The sequence below is a fragment of the Prionailurus bengalensis genome, chromosome B4, assembly GCF_016509475.1.
Source record: "Prionailurus bengalensis isolate Pbe53 chromosome B4, Fcat_Pben_1.1_paternal_pri, whole genome shotgun sequence".
NCBI classification, from domain to species: Eukaryota; Metazoa; Chordata; class Mammalia; order Carnivora; family Felidae; genus Prionailurus; species Prionailurus bengalensis.
This window is the reverse complement of record NC_057358.1, coordinates 36,830,352-36,845,815: the sequence shown is the minus strand read 5'-3', so window position 1 is coordinate 36,845,815 and position 15,464 is coordinate 36,830,352. Positions and strand designations below refer to the sequence as shown.

The window sequence follows — 15,464 nt, the reverse complement described above, 5'->3', positions numbered from 1 at the left end:
GAAAGCTAAAACTATAAAAGAAAAAAATGATAAACGTGACTACATCAAAATGTAATGCTTTGCTTATCAAAGGACACCCTATGAAAATGAATAGGCGACCACAAAAGACTGACATCCAGGATATAAAAAAGAAAAAGATATAACTCCTACAACTCAACAATAAAGACCAATAACCCAATTTTAAGTGGTCAAAATCTGAGCAGGCACTTAACAAAGAAAGAAATACAAATGTCAATAAGCACAGGAAAGTGTTCAACAGCATTAGTAATCAAGGACTAAAATTAAAACCATAATGACATACCCCTCTGTACCCTCCAGAATGGCTAAAAATAAAGATTGCAGCACCAAAAGTTGGCAAGGATGTGAAGCAACTGGAATTCTCATACACTGTTGACTAGAAACAAACTGGTAAAACTATTCAGCTGTAAGCACATGCCACCCTTCAAGAAAAAAGAATAATGACTTGAAGATGGAGCCTCAGGTTCAGAGGGTAGAGCAGCAGCCACAGATTATCCCCAGTCCTTGAATCCTAAATGGCCCTTTATGTGCCCTGGAGATCAGTCCTGTTAGGTAGGTGTAGGTACTTGCCTATTCATTTTCATAGAGTTGTCTTTGATGAGAAGTTTTAAATTTGATGTAATCATATTTGTCTTTTTTTTTTTTTTTTTTTAAGTGGGGATTGCTTTCTAAGTCTTGTCTAAGAAACCTCTACACACCCCCAGGTCATGAAGATATGCTTTTATATTTTCTTCTACAAGCCTTAAAGTTTCATAATTTTGGAAATAAAACTGGTAATTTCTTTAGAAATTAAACATGCATCTGCCATATGACCCAAGAATTCTTCTGAAAGATGGTTTCTGTGAGAAATAAACACATATGGCCAAGAAAAGATTTGTGGGACGGAAAGGGAAAGAGCTTGAACCAGGGCAGGGGCTGAGAGCAAGAAATGGATGAATTGGAGAGATATTAAGAAGGTCAACGAGATTAGCAAGAATGTTTTTATTCTTATCCACTTCCTTTTCACCTAAAAGCATTTCTAATTATACATGAAAGGAGGGAGGAAGGAGTAAGAGGGAATGAGGAATGTTACATATGGAAATTTTTCTCTTTTGTCTGACTTTTTCTCATCTTTATTAAAGACTGGACAGGGCATGATCATGAAGGGTATTGTAAGCCACCTTAAAAAACTTGAAACATTGGGGTGCCTGGGTAGCTCAGTTGGTTCAACTTCCAATTCTTGATTTTGGCTCTGCGCTGGGCGTGGAGCCTGCTTAAGATTCTTTCTCTCAAAATAAATACATAAATATTTTTTTTAAAAAAGGTTCTCTCTCTCCCTCTGCCCCTCTCCCACTTGTGCACGCACACACTCTCTCTCAAAAAAAAAAAAAAAAAAAAAAACTTAAACATTAGCTTGTAAACCATGGGAGAGCAATGGAAATTTTAAACTAAGTCAGTTAAGTCTCTGAAGTCTCTTCTTTGTCAACAGTGAATAACTGAGGAAGAGATCAGTTAGAAGTCTATGTTACCACAGTCCAGAAAAAAAATGATAAAGGAAAATCATGGAAATGTTGAGAAAGGATGGACTCTGGATATGGTTTTCAGGAGGCAGAATTGACAGAACTTAGTGATGAGGGAGGTTCTGATTCCAAGGATCAAGAACAGCAGGATTGGGTATTAAGGTTTTTTCTTTTATTTTCATTTATGTACATGCTGCTATATTTGTGAAACTTCAAATGTTGTCTGTTCTTTCAAGCTTTATGCAGCTTACACTCTAAGAATTAATCTATGTTCCTACAGCATTTTAGACATACATCAAAGCACGTATTGCACTGTAATCCACACTCAGCCATTCAAGAGCAAAAGAGCCATATACTAATTACCAATAACTGGCATTAGTGAGCCAGTAATGAAATCGGTTATATAGTCAATTCTCATTATTCACGGTAGTTCTATAAAGTCACCATGAACCCCAAATTATCAAATACCAAACCACTACTCCTAGGAGAAACACAAGATTAGGTTCCTGTGAGCCTCTGGTCACAATATTTTCTTACATCAGTCAATACATAATCTTGTTTGATGTGTGTTTCTGTTGAAAGATACCCTTACTCAATACATATTAACTCCTTAACATTGAACCCACAGCCAGCAGCATATAACTGCTTTAGATAAGCATATAACAGCTTATCTAAAGGAAGCTTTCCTTTCTCTGTGAGACATCACAGGCTTCTTACACTGGTAATGCTAGACAGCACTTCAGCAATATGCTTGGAGGCCATTCCAAACTGAAATCGCTAACAAAAAGTATGAAAATGAGAAAAATGTGACACTAAATATACTTAAAAGCACCGTGAGTGTTGAATTAGGGGTTACAAAGAAATTTTAGTGAGTAGGTGAATTCCCCAAAACACATTCCATGAATAATGAGGACTGAACAGGGTTTTTGTTTTGATATAAAACTTCTCTCCCACAGCTAGCTCAGTTATATTTTTCATACACTCATCTCCAGCTACACCCAGCTCATATCACAAGGTAACAACAGGTCATGGCACACATCACACAGAAAAACAAATACTTCTCTGCTTTCACTACAGTTAGTGGTCTAAGAGAAAAGACTTTAAAAAGACAAACTTCCCCAAAAGATCCCAGACCTGAGGCCACTAAAATATCTGAGCCAGTCCCGGAGTTAAATAATGCTGGCTTATGAGAATTTAGTTCAAAAATGTGACTCAAACTGTGATTTGTATGGAGGAACAGACCTTAAAAGGTCTAGTAATGCAAAAGTAATGCAGAAGTACAAAAAACTCAAATGCCCATTAACTAAATGGACAAACAAAATGTGGAATATCCCTACAACAGATTGTTATTCAACCATAAAAAAGAGCGAAGTACTGACACAGGCTAGAACATGCATGAACCTTCAAAACATTATGCTACGTGAAATAAACCCATCATACAAAAAACAAAAACTGTAGGATTCCACTTCTGTGAAATATCTAGAATTGGCAAATTCAAAGGCAAAAAGTTGATAACTGGGGTGAGGATAGGAGCAAATGAGAAGTGCCCGCTAATGAGTTGTGGGTTTCTTTGGGGGGGTGACAAAAATGTTCTGGAACTAGACAATGATGATGGTCGCAAAGCCCTGTGAATATACTAAAACCACCGAACTGTTTAAATGGATGAAATGTAATCGTATGTGAATTGTATCTCAATTTAAAAAAAAAAAATCTATAAAGGCTGAATATGCGGCTAAACTTGAGTATCAAATTCTTTAAAATGGATAATTCCTTCCCTCCTGATATTCATCCCAACTCCGTGCAGCTACCGACACAAATTTCAGCACCCTTCACTCCGGTCAATAAGCAGCCTCTGGAGCTCTCGCGCCGTGCAGGGGGCCGCCACAATTAACAGTATGCTGCTGCACCCCCGTCGTGGCGTCTCGGAGTGTTAGTCCAAGTTTCCTGTGCCCCTGTCCCTCCTAACCACACTCTAAGCAAGCCGTGATCCTGACCCCTACTGTACTAATTAGTACAGGCCTCGGGACTCAGGATCACTCTGCCGTGGCCAGGAAGAGCTCAACCACCGCCCCCAAGCGATCTGCTCAGAACCTGCGACACCCCACGATCCACAGTCCCCTGCCGGAACCACCCCAACTGGGCCGTTCCCCCCTCCCTCCTCACTTACGCGCTTCTGGCAGCGCGCGGTGCACGCAGGGAGCTCGGTCTACGCTAAGTACAAAGGGAAGCTAGTTTAGATAGAGTCGCGCAGAGGAGACTGGGAAAGCAGTGCCAGAGAACCCTGGGAAGAAGGTCCAAATCAAGAGCGAGCCCTGGGCGGGGAAGGACAGGAGGAGGAGCCGTAAATCAAGGCGGGGAAGGGGAGAAGAGCCGCAAAGCAATCTGCCGAAGCCGTAAAGCAAGCTGGAAGCACGACTCTGACCTCGATGTGCAAAACCACTTCCCGCGTCACTCCCTCTGCCTCCATTTATCCCTGCGGCTGCCTGTAATTCTTGCAGCTGCCCAGGTCTCGGCTGCCCCCTAGCGGGCCGGGTGAACTCACGTGGGGCATTCCAGCGCCTTCTTGAAAGACCTCGACAAACCCAATCCCGATAGAATGAGGCGACTGGGCGGGGTAGGAATTTCTCAGTACCCGGCCGTGCACGCGAGGGATTGTGCAGGATAAGAAAAACATGCTTTTAAGTCTTATTAAGAATAGTCATCAGAGCCCTTCATAGATTCCACCCCAGAAAGGAACAGCAAACCGAGGCAGTGTGGACATGTTTGCTCACTAAGCCTTCATCTACTGCCACCTCCGCATACACCCGCTCATCACCTGATGGCTTCTTAAATTAGCTGGGACCGGAGGGAAGTGACAGTATGGCGACATGGGGGAAGGGAGTTCTTTAGAATGGCCCTTGGAACTGTGCCTTGCAACTGGGTGATGACTGAATATCCTGTCAGCAATGTTCAAAAACAAGATTAAAATGTTTAGTCATCACAAGCCCGTCTTAATTACTTAAGAACTCCAACAAAATCATTCTCATACATTTTCAAATTGGTTGTTTCAATACACTCCTTTTAACCAAACGGTTCATTACCTGAGCAACAATACTCCAGGGCAATACATCTAGTCATTTCCTGAATGACTACTCACTCTTCCTAGTAACACCATGGGAAGCTGAGTAAAAAGTCTAGAATCAGACCAAATGCATAAACAATGTATTTGGTAAAGGGAGCATTTCAAATTAACCAAGAAAGGAATGGTTTACTTTTAAAACGGTGCTGGGACGATTAGTTAACTGTCTGGGTTAGATTTCTTATCAAAACATACAATGAAATAAATTACAATTAATTCAAGAGTGAAATGCTAAACACAGAGATACACATAAAACAAAGTAAAAAATATAGAGATGAGCATCCGACCTCAGAATGGAGAAAGGTTAAGTATAAAATGAGAAATTGTAAGGTAAAAGATGAACAAATGTAACCAAATAAACTTTTTAAACTTCTGGAAGTTGAAAATAAAATAAACTTTAGAAGTAAATAAGAAAAAGAAGGACTATCATGAATGGCAAAGAGAGCTTGTGTATAAAAAGTTCTAACAACTCAAGAATGACATGGGGCACCTGTGTGGCTCAGTCACTTAAGCCTAGGACTCTTGATTTTGCCTCAGGTCATGATCTCATGGTTGATGAGTTCCAGCCCCGCCTCCTGCTCTGTACTGAGAGCTTGGAGCCTGCTTGGGATTCTTGGATTGTCTCTCTCCCTCTCTCTCTGCCCCTACTCTGCTTACACCCTCTCTCTCTCTCTATCTCTCTCTCAAAATAAATAAACTTTAAAAAAAGAAAGAAAGAAAGAAAGAAAGAAAGAAAGAAAGAAAGAAAGAAGAAAAGAGAATAACAGACAGGGGAGCCTGTGGCTCAGTCAAACCTCAGTTAAACCTCTGACTTCAGCTCAGGTCATGTTCTCCCCATTCCTGGGTTCAGCCCTGCGTGGGGCTCTGTGCTGACAGCGCAGAGCCTGGAGCCTGCTTTGGATTCTGTGTGTCCCTCTCTCTGCCCCTCGCCACTCACACTCTGTCTCTCCCTGTTTCTCAAAAATGAATAAACATTTTAAAAATTTTTTAAAAAAAGAATAACAGGCAAATGGGGTGCCTGGGTGGCTCAGTCTGTTGGGTTGGACTCTTGATTTTAGCTCAGGTCATGATCCCAAGGTCATGGGATAGAGCCCCACGTTGGCTCCACGCTGAGCATGGAGCCTGCTTAAGATTCTCTCTCTCACCCTCTGCCCCTCTTCCTCTCTCTCTCTCTCTCAAATTAAAATTAATTAATTAATGTTGTCTGTTAATATTCAGTGTAGGTGATACTCTTACACTGCTAATAGGAATATAAACTGATGCAACCTTTCAGGAAAGAAAACTGGCAATATATATTGAAAATATATACCCTCTGACCCAGGAATTCAACCTCCAGGACCTTATCAACTAAAGAAAATATCAGGGATGTACACAAAGATTTCTACCCTAAAAATTAATGGAAACAAATTTAAATACCACATTAGAGGATCTGTTCAATAATACAGCCATGAATGGGGCGCCTGGGTGGCTCAGTCAGCTGAGCTTCCGACTCTGGCTCAGGTCATGATCTCACTGCTGGTGAGTTCGAGCCCCGGGGTCGGGCTCTGTGCTGACAGCTCAGAGCCTGGAGCCTGCTTGGGATTCTGTGTCTCCCTCTCTCTCTGCCCCTCCCCCACTCATGCCATGTCTCTGTCTCTCAAAAATAAATAAACATTAAAAAATTAAAAATAATAATAATAATACAACCATTAAAAATCATGTTTTGAGGGGCACCTCTGTGGCTCAGTCGGTTGGGCATCAGACTCAATTTTAGCTCAGGTCAGGATCCCAAGGTAGAGGCTGCTTGAGATTCTCTCTCTTTCCCTCTGCTCCTCTCATCAGCTTGTGCTCTGTCTCTTTCTCTTTAAGAAAATAAAAATAAAAAATAAATCATGTTTAGAAAAATGTCCATTGACATGCAAAAATGTTCAAGATCCTTTCCTGTGGAAAAAGCAGAGTCCCAAACTATACATATAAAACAGCCTGCCTGCATCCATTAGGATAGCTAATAGTAATTTTAAAAATAGATTGAGTTGGATTGAGTGTCCAACTTTGGCTCAGGTCATGATCTCACAGTTCGTGGGTTCAAGCCATGTGTCGGGCTCTGTGCTGACAGCTCAGAGCCTCAAACCTGCTTTGGATTCTCTGTCTCCCTCTCTCTCTGCTCCTCCCCTACTCACACTCTGTCTCTCTCAAAATAAATAAACATTAAAAAATTTTTAATAGAAAATACCAAGTATTGATGAAAAGGTAGAAAAATTGGAACCCCTGTACACTATTGGTGGGAATGTAAAATGGGAATGTAAAATGGTGGGAATGTAAAATACAGAAAATTGTATAGTCATTCTTCAAAATATTAATGGAATTACCATATGATCCAGCAATTCTACTTCCAGGCATATACCCTAAAGAATTGAAAGCATAGTCTTCTGTTTTTTAATGTTTATTTATTTTTGGGAAAGTGCATGTGTGCAAGCAGGGGAAGGGCAGAAAGAGAATCCCAAGCAGGTTTCATGCTGTCAGCACAGAAATAGGCTCAAACCCACAAACTGTGAGTTTGCAATCAGGAGTCTGTCACTTAACCAGGCCACCCAGGTGCCCCCAAAGCATAGTCTTAAAGAGATATTTGTACACCCATGTTCATAGCAACATTATTCACAATTGACAAAAGGAGAAAGCAACCCCAGTGTCCACTGACAGCTGAATGGATAAGCAAAATGTGGCAAGTACATACAAAGGAATATGATTCAGTCTTAAAAAGGAAGTAAATTCTAAGGTAACCAATTGAACTTGGGTGGCTCAATTTGTTAAGCGACCTACTCTTGATCTCAGCTCAGGTCTTGATCTCAGGTCATGTTGTAGTCCATGCTGGGTATGAAGCTTACTTAAAAAAAAAAAAAAAAAAAAAGTAACTTCTGACACATAGTACAATATGGGTGAAATTTAAGGACATTATGTTAAATGAATTAAGCCCATCCCAAAAAGACAAATACTGTATGATTCTGCTTGTGGGAGATACCTGAAGTAGTCAAATTCATAAAGACAAAAAGTAGAAGAACGTTACCAAGGGAGGGAAAAGGGGGAAATGGAGAGTTGTTATTTAATGGATACTGAGTTTCAGTTTTGCAAGAGGATAAGAGTTCTGGAGACTGGTCGTACAACAATGTGAGTGTAGTTAATACTACTGAGCTGTAACTTAAAAATGATAAAGATGGCAAATTTTATATTATGTGTATTTTACCACAATTAAATGTTTTTTAATGTTTATTTATTTTTGAGAGAGACAGAGACCGAATGTGAGTGGGTTAGGGGCAGAGAGAGAGGGAGACGCAGAATCTGAAGCAGGCTCCAGGCTCCAAGCTGTCAGCACAGAGACCGACACGGGGCTTGAACTCACAAGCTGTGAGATCATGACCTGAGCTGAAGTCAGACACTCAGCCGACTGAGCCACCCAGGTGCCCCACAATTAAACTTTTTTAATTAAAATAAAATAACTTTTAAAAGCTTGGGTACAATGAAGCAAATCAATTGCATACCCTCAAAAGTTTCCAGTGAACTGATTAATACCTCATTCTTAAACGTGAGAGCAGTAAAGGATCCAAGGAATATCTTTGACATAAAAGCTATCCAAACAAATGCAAAAGCTACCCAAGAGACAAGGCATAAAAATACTTTAAAATAAAAATACTTTTTTCAAAAAAAAACATAAATAATATTCTCAGATAACAAGATATTGTATTCTATTCATGAAGGGAATAGTATGTTCTAGGAAAAAGAAAGATACATTTCAAAAGATCTTAAAAATTAAAAATATGACAGCTAGCATAAAACACCTTGCTAATAAGTGTGGAAGATAATGTCAAGGAAATCTTCCAGACAATTGATCAAAACAATGGATATTAGACAGTAAGATAATTAAAGTATCAAAGAAATACAATATCTGATGAATAGCTATTCTGGAAAAGGAGAATAACAAAACACCAGGAAGAAATTAACAACAACAACAAAAAAACACAGAAGAACTTTTCAGAACTGAAAGACATAGATCTTCAAACTGAAAGGACCCACTCTAGGGCTGGGTATGATTAATTAAAAAGGAGCTACACTGAAAGGGGCACCTGGGCAGCTCAGTCGATCGAGCATCCAACTCTTGATTTCGGCTCAGGTCATGATCTCGCAGTTCATGAATTCAAGCCCCATGGGCTCTGTGGTGACAGTGCTGAGCCTGCTTAGGATTCGCTGTCTCCCTCTCTCTCTGTCCCTCTCCCACATGTGCTTGCTTGCACTCTCTCTCTCTCTAAATAAATAAATACACTAAAATAATAATAATAATAAAACAAAAACAAATATTTGAAGAAAAAGGAGCTACACTGAGAAGTTTTAGATCATAGGAGGTGGAGGAAATATCTTAAATGAAAATATCCAGAATGAAAACCAAAAAAGTATCATTACATATAAAGTATCCAGCTACATCAAAAGTATCAGGAATCAGAATGACATTGGACTTCCCTAGCACAGCAATAGAAGTTAAAAGACACTAAAGCAATGCCTTCAAAATTCTGAAGGAAAACAATTTCCAACCTAGAATTCAATACCCAAATTATCAATAAACTGAGAGTAAAAGTAAAGATATTTTTATTTAAAAAATTCTTTTAATGTTTATCTATTTTTGAGACAGAGACGAACTACAAGCAGGGGAGGGCCAGAGAGAGGGAGACAGAATCTGAAGCAGGCTTCAGACTCTGAGCTGTCAGCACAGAGGCCAAGGTGGGGCTTGAACTCATAACTGTGAGATCATGACCTGAACCAAAGTCACTTTAACCAACTGAGCCACCCAGGCATCCCAAAAGTAAGGATATTTTTAGACAAGCATATCCTCAGAAAAAAATTTTTTTTCACTTGTTGCCCACCTTTTCTAAGCAGGGAGAGAAGACTATCTCCATCAAAATGTAAAACAAAACTAAGAAAGAGGAAGGCATAGGATTTAGGAAACAGGACCCAACACAGAAGAAAGGCCGTGAAATTTCTGAGACGATAAGAAGTAGAAATCTCAAAAAGGCAGCTATGCCTTGGGAAATGGACAGCACAGACACTGTAGAGTGTGAAAGAGAGATAAGGCAGGAGATACCACCACAACCTGTTGTCTTTGTCTCCAGACTCTTCATTTTCATTGAAAAAAGTTTAAGAAGTCTGGCTCTACAGGAACTTATTGTATTATCAGAGACTTTCCTCTACTTTAAGGGCATTAATTCCTAATTTCCAAAGCTATATTTTCACCTTGAAGAAACCCCTAGTTTTTCTTTTGCAATCCCCATGACCTTACCACTTATGACATCCCATTAGAAGCTGGTTTCGAGAGTGCAACTCTTAAAATTAACGGTGACTACATAGATAAAATATATAATAACTATAGTACTTATATGGTGCTAACTTTGTCCCAGGCTCTGTTCTAAGCAGTTTACATGTATTAACATGTTTAATCTTACAACCTTTACAACAACCTCAGGAGATAACCAGTGAGATAACAGATTCACTGGATCTAAGATGTCAAGTTTAAGACTTCCATTATTTGGGGTGCCTGGATGGCTCAGTTGGTTAAGCTTCTGACTTTGGCTCGGGTCATGATCTCATAGTTCCTGAGTTCGAGCCCCGTGTCAGGCTCTGTGCTGACAGCTCAGAGCCTGGCGCCTGCTTCAGATTCTGTGTCTCCCTCTCTTTCTCTTCCCTGCCCCACTCCTTCTCTCCTTCTCTCTCTCTCTGTCTCTCAAAAAATAAACATTAAAAAATTAAAAAAAAAAAGACTTACCATTATTTTATTTACCATTAAGAAGGAAAAGAAAAAAATTTACAATTAATGATAAATACTTGCTCACTAATATGAAATTTACACCCCATTACTCTGTTTCCTTGCCTTTTTACATGTACAAAAATGTTTAGTTTCAATGCCAATTTATACTGTAATCTTTTGAAAGACACATCTGGTGTACTAAGATTGCATATAGCTCATTTCAAGTATGAACAATATGAACTGACAATTATGTCACAATTGCCATCTGGGTGACATTAATTGAAATAAGCACCCTGATTTCAGAAATGTTAAAATAATTGTATCTTAGAATCACATAAATTATCCCCAATTTGCAGATACAGGCACAGAGATTTAGTGGTTTACCAAAAACCCACCGAGGTAGTAAGTGACTTAGCCCCAACTTTGAACTCAGGTGGTCTGGCTTCAGAGTTAATGCTCTGGCCACCAAGAGACTTTCAGAGCTGAATAAGATTATACTTTATGCATCTTCAATAATCATTCCATTTCTGGGGCGCCTGGGTGGCTCAGTCGGTTGAGCCTCTGACTTTGGCTCAGGTCATGATCTTGCAGTTTGTGGGTTTGAGCCCCGTGTCTGGCTCTGTGCAGACAGCTCAGAGCCTGGAGCCTGCTTCAGATTCTGTGTCTCCCTCTTTCTCTGCCCCTCCCCTGCTCATTCTCTCTCGTTCTCTCTCTCTCTCTCTCTCTCTCTCAGAAGTGAATAAACTTTTAAAAATTTTTTAAAATAACAATCGTTCCATTTCTGCTAGTAGAAACCACACAAGGTAAGAAACCTTGTCTCACAAGTCAGCAAATCTATTTTTTGACTTTAATTGGAAGAAAGTGCTTCTATATCAAACGTTTGTCCTTCTTTATTCATTCTTTGAGACCACAAAAAACAAGTTGAATGCCTCTCTCATATGACAATGTTTTCATTTTATTTTCCCAAATAAGGAGGGGACTGGTTGTACTGCATTCATTCAACAAGTATTTATGAGCATTTATTATGTGCAAAATAACATGCAAGGAACTGTAGAGAATACAAAGAGAATGAAAAACAGTACCTACTCTTTTTTTTAAAATTTTTTTTAATGTTTATTTATTTTTGAGACAGAGAGACAGAGCATGAACGGGGGAGGGGCAGAAAGAGAGGGAGACACAGAATCGGAAGCAGGCTCTGAGCCATCAGCCCAAAGCCGGAGGCGGGGCTCGAACTCACAGACCTCGAGATTGTGACCTGAGCTGAAGTCGGACGCTTAACAGACTGAGCCACCCAAGCGCCCCAAAACAGTACCTACTCTTAAGGAGCTTACAATGTAGCAGGGAAATAAGATATATACAGAAATAACTACTACACAGTCTAAAAATACTAATGATAAGAGGTCCAGATAATGGAATTTGAGGTGAATGAAGATGTTACTTCCAAAGAGTCACCAGGAAGACTTCATGGAGGAAGCAACATGTGAACTGGAATTTAGTATCTGTCTGAACTGATATCAGAACTTAGGCTGTAGAAGGATAGACACTGTTCTTAATGTAACATCTTAGGAACATTATTTTAAAGTTTATTAAATTTTTGGAAATGCTTTTTCTGAAGTAATTTTAGTAATTTGGTTTTTTTTTTTCTTTTTCTTCCTCTTGCTTAACAATGAATAGGTCTCTACCTCTACTTCTCTTACCTATTCTTCCATTCTTCCATTCATTACTGTTTGAAATAAGCTTAAGGATCATCTCATTTAATGTTTTTCAAAATCTTAGAAAAAGTATCCTTTTTTAAAAAATGAAATTGAGGGGAACCTGGGTGGCTCAGTTGGTTGGGCGTCCAACTTCAGCTCAGGTCATGATCTCACAGCTCATGAGTTAGAGCCCCGTGTTACATAAATAAACATTTTAAAGAATGAAATTGTAAATATAATCAACAGAGAAAATACCTTGGTTCTGTCCTAATGAAATTGGTCTGGGAACCTGAAGCCCTGTTCTCTTAGCCTTAATGCACCTCTGCAGAACAATCTGAAAATCACTCCCCACTCCCCACTCCCCATTCAAAGCTTAAATTAACTGGCAAATAGTCAAGCAAATAGTCAAGGCAAACAAGTCAGCCAGTGTTTGAACATCTGTCTTGATGGATTATCATAATTTATGCAAAGGTAAGTTCTACATATATCTAAGTGAACTAAGTTATTATTTTGGAAGTACCGTAGAGGGCAATTATATTGAAATCAAAGACCCAAATTTGAGTCTTACCTCCTCCATTTATTTACGTCTTTCAAACTTTGGGTCTTATTTTCCTCACTTAAAAAAAATGGAAATAAAATAGAAAAACTCAGATTGAGGGATATTGTACAAAATAACTAGTCTGTACTCATAAAAATGCCAGAGTCGGGGCTTCTGGGTAGCTCATTCAGCTAAGCATCTGACTTCGGCTCAGGTCATGATTTCGCAATTTGTGAATTCAGACCCCGAGTCCGGCTCTGTGCTGACAGCTCAGAGCCTTGAGCCCATTTCAGATTCTGTGTCTCCCTCTCTCTCTGCCCCTCCCCGGTCTCTCATGCTCTGTCTCTCTCTCGCTCCTGCAAAAATTAATAATCATTAAAAAAAAAAAAACCCAGAGTCATGAAAGATAACAAAAACTGAGGACTTGAACACTAAGGAGACATGAAAACTGAATGAAATCTATGATTTCAAATTTTCTTTTTTTTTTTTCAACGTTTTTTTTTTAATTTATTTTTGGGACAGAGAGAGAGCATGAACGGGGGAGGGGCAGAGAGAGAGAGACACACAGAATCGGAAACAGGCTCCAGGCTCTGAGCCATCAGCCCAGAGCCCGACGCGGGGCTCGAACTCACGGACCGCGAGATCGTGACCTGGCTGAAGTCCGACGCTTAACCGACTGCGCCACCCAGGTGCCCCTCTTTTTCTTTTTTAATTTTTTTAATGTTTATTTATTTTTGAGAGAGAGAAACAGAGCATGAGCAGGGGAGGGGCAGAGAGACAGAGACAGAGACACAGAATCTGAAGCAGGCTCCAGGCTCTGAGCCTTCAGCGCAGTTTCTTCTTTTTCTATAGATGGTACTACTGGGATAATTGTCAAAATTTGAATAATGCCTGTAAACTAGCTAACAGAATTATATTGATATTAATGTCCTGATTTTGAAATTTATGTGGTGGTTGTATAAAAGAATATGCTTGTTTCTAGAAAATACACATTGAAATATTTAGCGGTAAAAGGTTACAACTTGCAAATAGTTCAGAAAACAGACAAACAAATATAAAGCAAATGTAGTTAAATGTCAACAGTTGGAGAATCTGAGTGTAGGGTCTATGCAAATTCCATATACTACCACAACTTTTCTTTAAGACTGAAATTATGTTAAAATGAAATGCTTTTACAGTGGAGGTAATACCTGCTTATATACTTCATATGATTTTGAGAAAGATCAAATAAAGTCTTGTGAGTCAAAGAGCTTTATAAACTGTAAGTTTTCCTACAAATGTAAAACATAATTACTGCTACTGAAAAGAGCTTTATAAGCTATAGGGCTCTCTACAAATGTAAAACAATTATTTTTACTGCATTTTTATAGCTTCCACAGAGAATAAATCTAGTTCTGTATCCATTAACTCAATTATTGCTCCTCTGAGAGAAGGCTTTTAATAGTCAAGAAGGATTGCCCTTTGGTTTCATTGTTTTAGAGGGTCAGTGATCAACAGTAACTTTATTACCTCATTTATTACAAAAAAAAAATCTATATCCTAAGAAATTGTCTCTCGTTCTGTATTTACTGCCTGAGACTAAATGTCCTCCAACGTCCCTTTCCAACACTGGAATTTCATGATTTAACAAGAGCAATTCAGAAAAGCTATATGTGGAAGGCCTGGTGCTTCTTACCCCTGTCCCATTTCACAGCTGAGCCATGACACTGTCTTCTCTGACACTATGCACTATTTGACCAAACTATGGTAGGCTGGCACAGAGTAGGTGCTCCATACTGTAATATATATAAATAAACCTTAGAAGGCAGAGTGAAAGACTTCTGCAAATTTGACCTAGCCCTTCCTTCCTTCCTTCCTTCCTTCCTTCCTTCCTTCCTTCCTTCCTTCCTTCCTTTCTTTTCTTTCTTTCTTTTTTAGGGAGAGAAAGCATGCATACGCATGCAAGGGAGGGTCAAAGGAAGAGGAAGAGGGAAAGGGAATCTTAAACAGGATCTAAGCTCAGCTCAGCACCGCTTTGGAGCTGGATTCCACAACCCTGGGATCATGACCTGAACCAAAATCAGGAATCAGACATCCAACTAACTGAGCCACCCAGGCGCCCCTCTTCCTTATTTCTGATGTGTTCTTCTTTTGCCTGATATATTAGTTAGAACCATAAGAAATAGCCTTTTTTTACAGGTCCAAAACGGTTGAATATCAGTAATTTATTATTTGAACTGATTTATTACATATATATTAGGAGGTGTTCCTTATTTATCTATTCTGGGACTAACAGATTTGTAGTCTTGGATTATTTAGGCTGCTTTCCCTCCTCCACTGAATTTGGCCCTTTCAACAAGTCATTAATCCTCCTACTGAAAAGTGGGCAGAGAACTATAACCTATTTTGCTATAGCAATTCTGGCAAAACATTAGGTAAATTAGGTTGAGATTATTGCCTTCAATGTAACCTGGGAATTCCTGTAGATTTTCATTGTTCATGAAATATCAGTTTCCTTTGTTGCCAAGTAAAATCAAAAGTTGGTTGTATGCAATTGTTCTTAAGCTAATGAAAGTCTTGGAGGAACTAATTTGCATATCAATGGCAGAAATAAATACAGGCACCATTGTTTAAGTTCTGAAAGAAATCTTCTGCAAGAATCTGGGCTCTCTGCCTGGTATCATTTCAGTCTTTCTGTTGACAAATTCCTTATCTACATAAGGCTTTCACTGTGTTGGACTTTAATTTATCTGTTTACTTGTATGTATCTTCCTCAAGACTATGAATTCCTGGTAGGAATTTTGTGTGGTGCTAAGCACAGAGCAGGTTACCCATAAATAGCTACTGTGGG

General features: G+C 39.3%; 1 protein-coding gene across 5 annotated transcripts in view; it reads right to left on the bottom strand.

The window, feature by feature from the left end:
* The window catches only part of RAD52 (RAD52 homolog, DNA repair protein), a 34,072-nt gene extending 30,257 nt beyond the window's left edge, over positions 1-3,815 (bottom strand). For all 5 annotated transcript variants that reach the window (XM_043565054.1, XM_043565057.1, XM_043565056.1 and 2 more), the window contains exon 1: positions 3,685-3,815. The gene's annotated coding sequence lies outside the window, so the exon portion shown is untranslated. The remainder of the gene's footprint in view (positions 1-3,684) is intronic.
* Between the last annotated feature and the right edge of the window lie 11,649 nt (positions 3,816-15,464).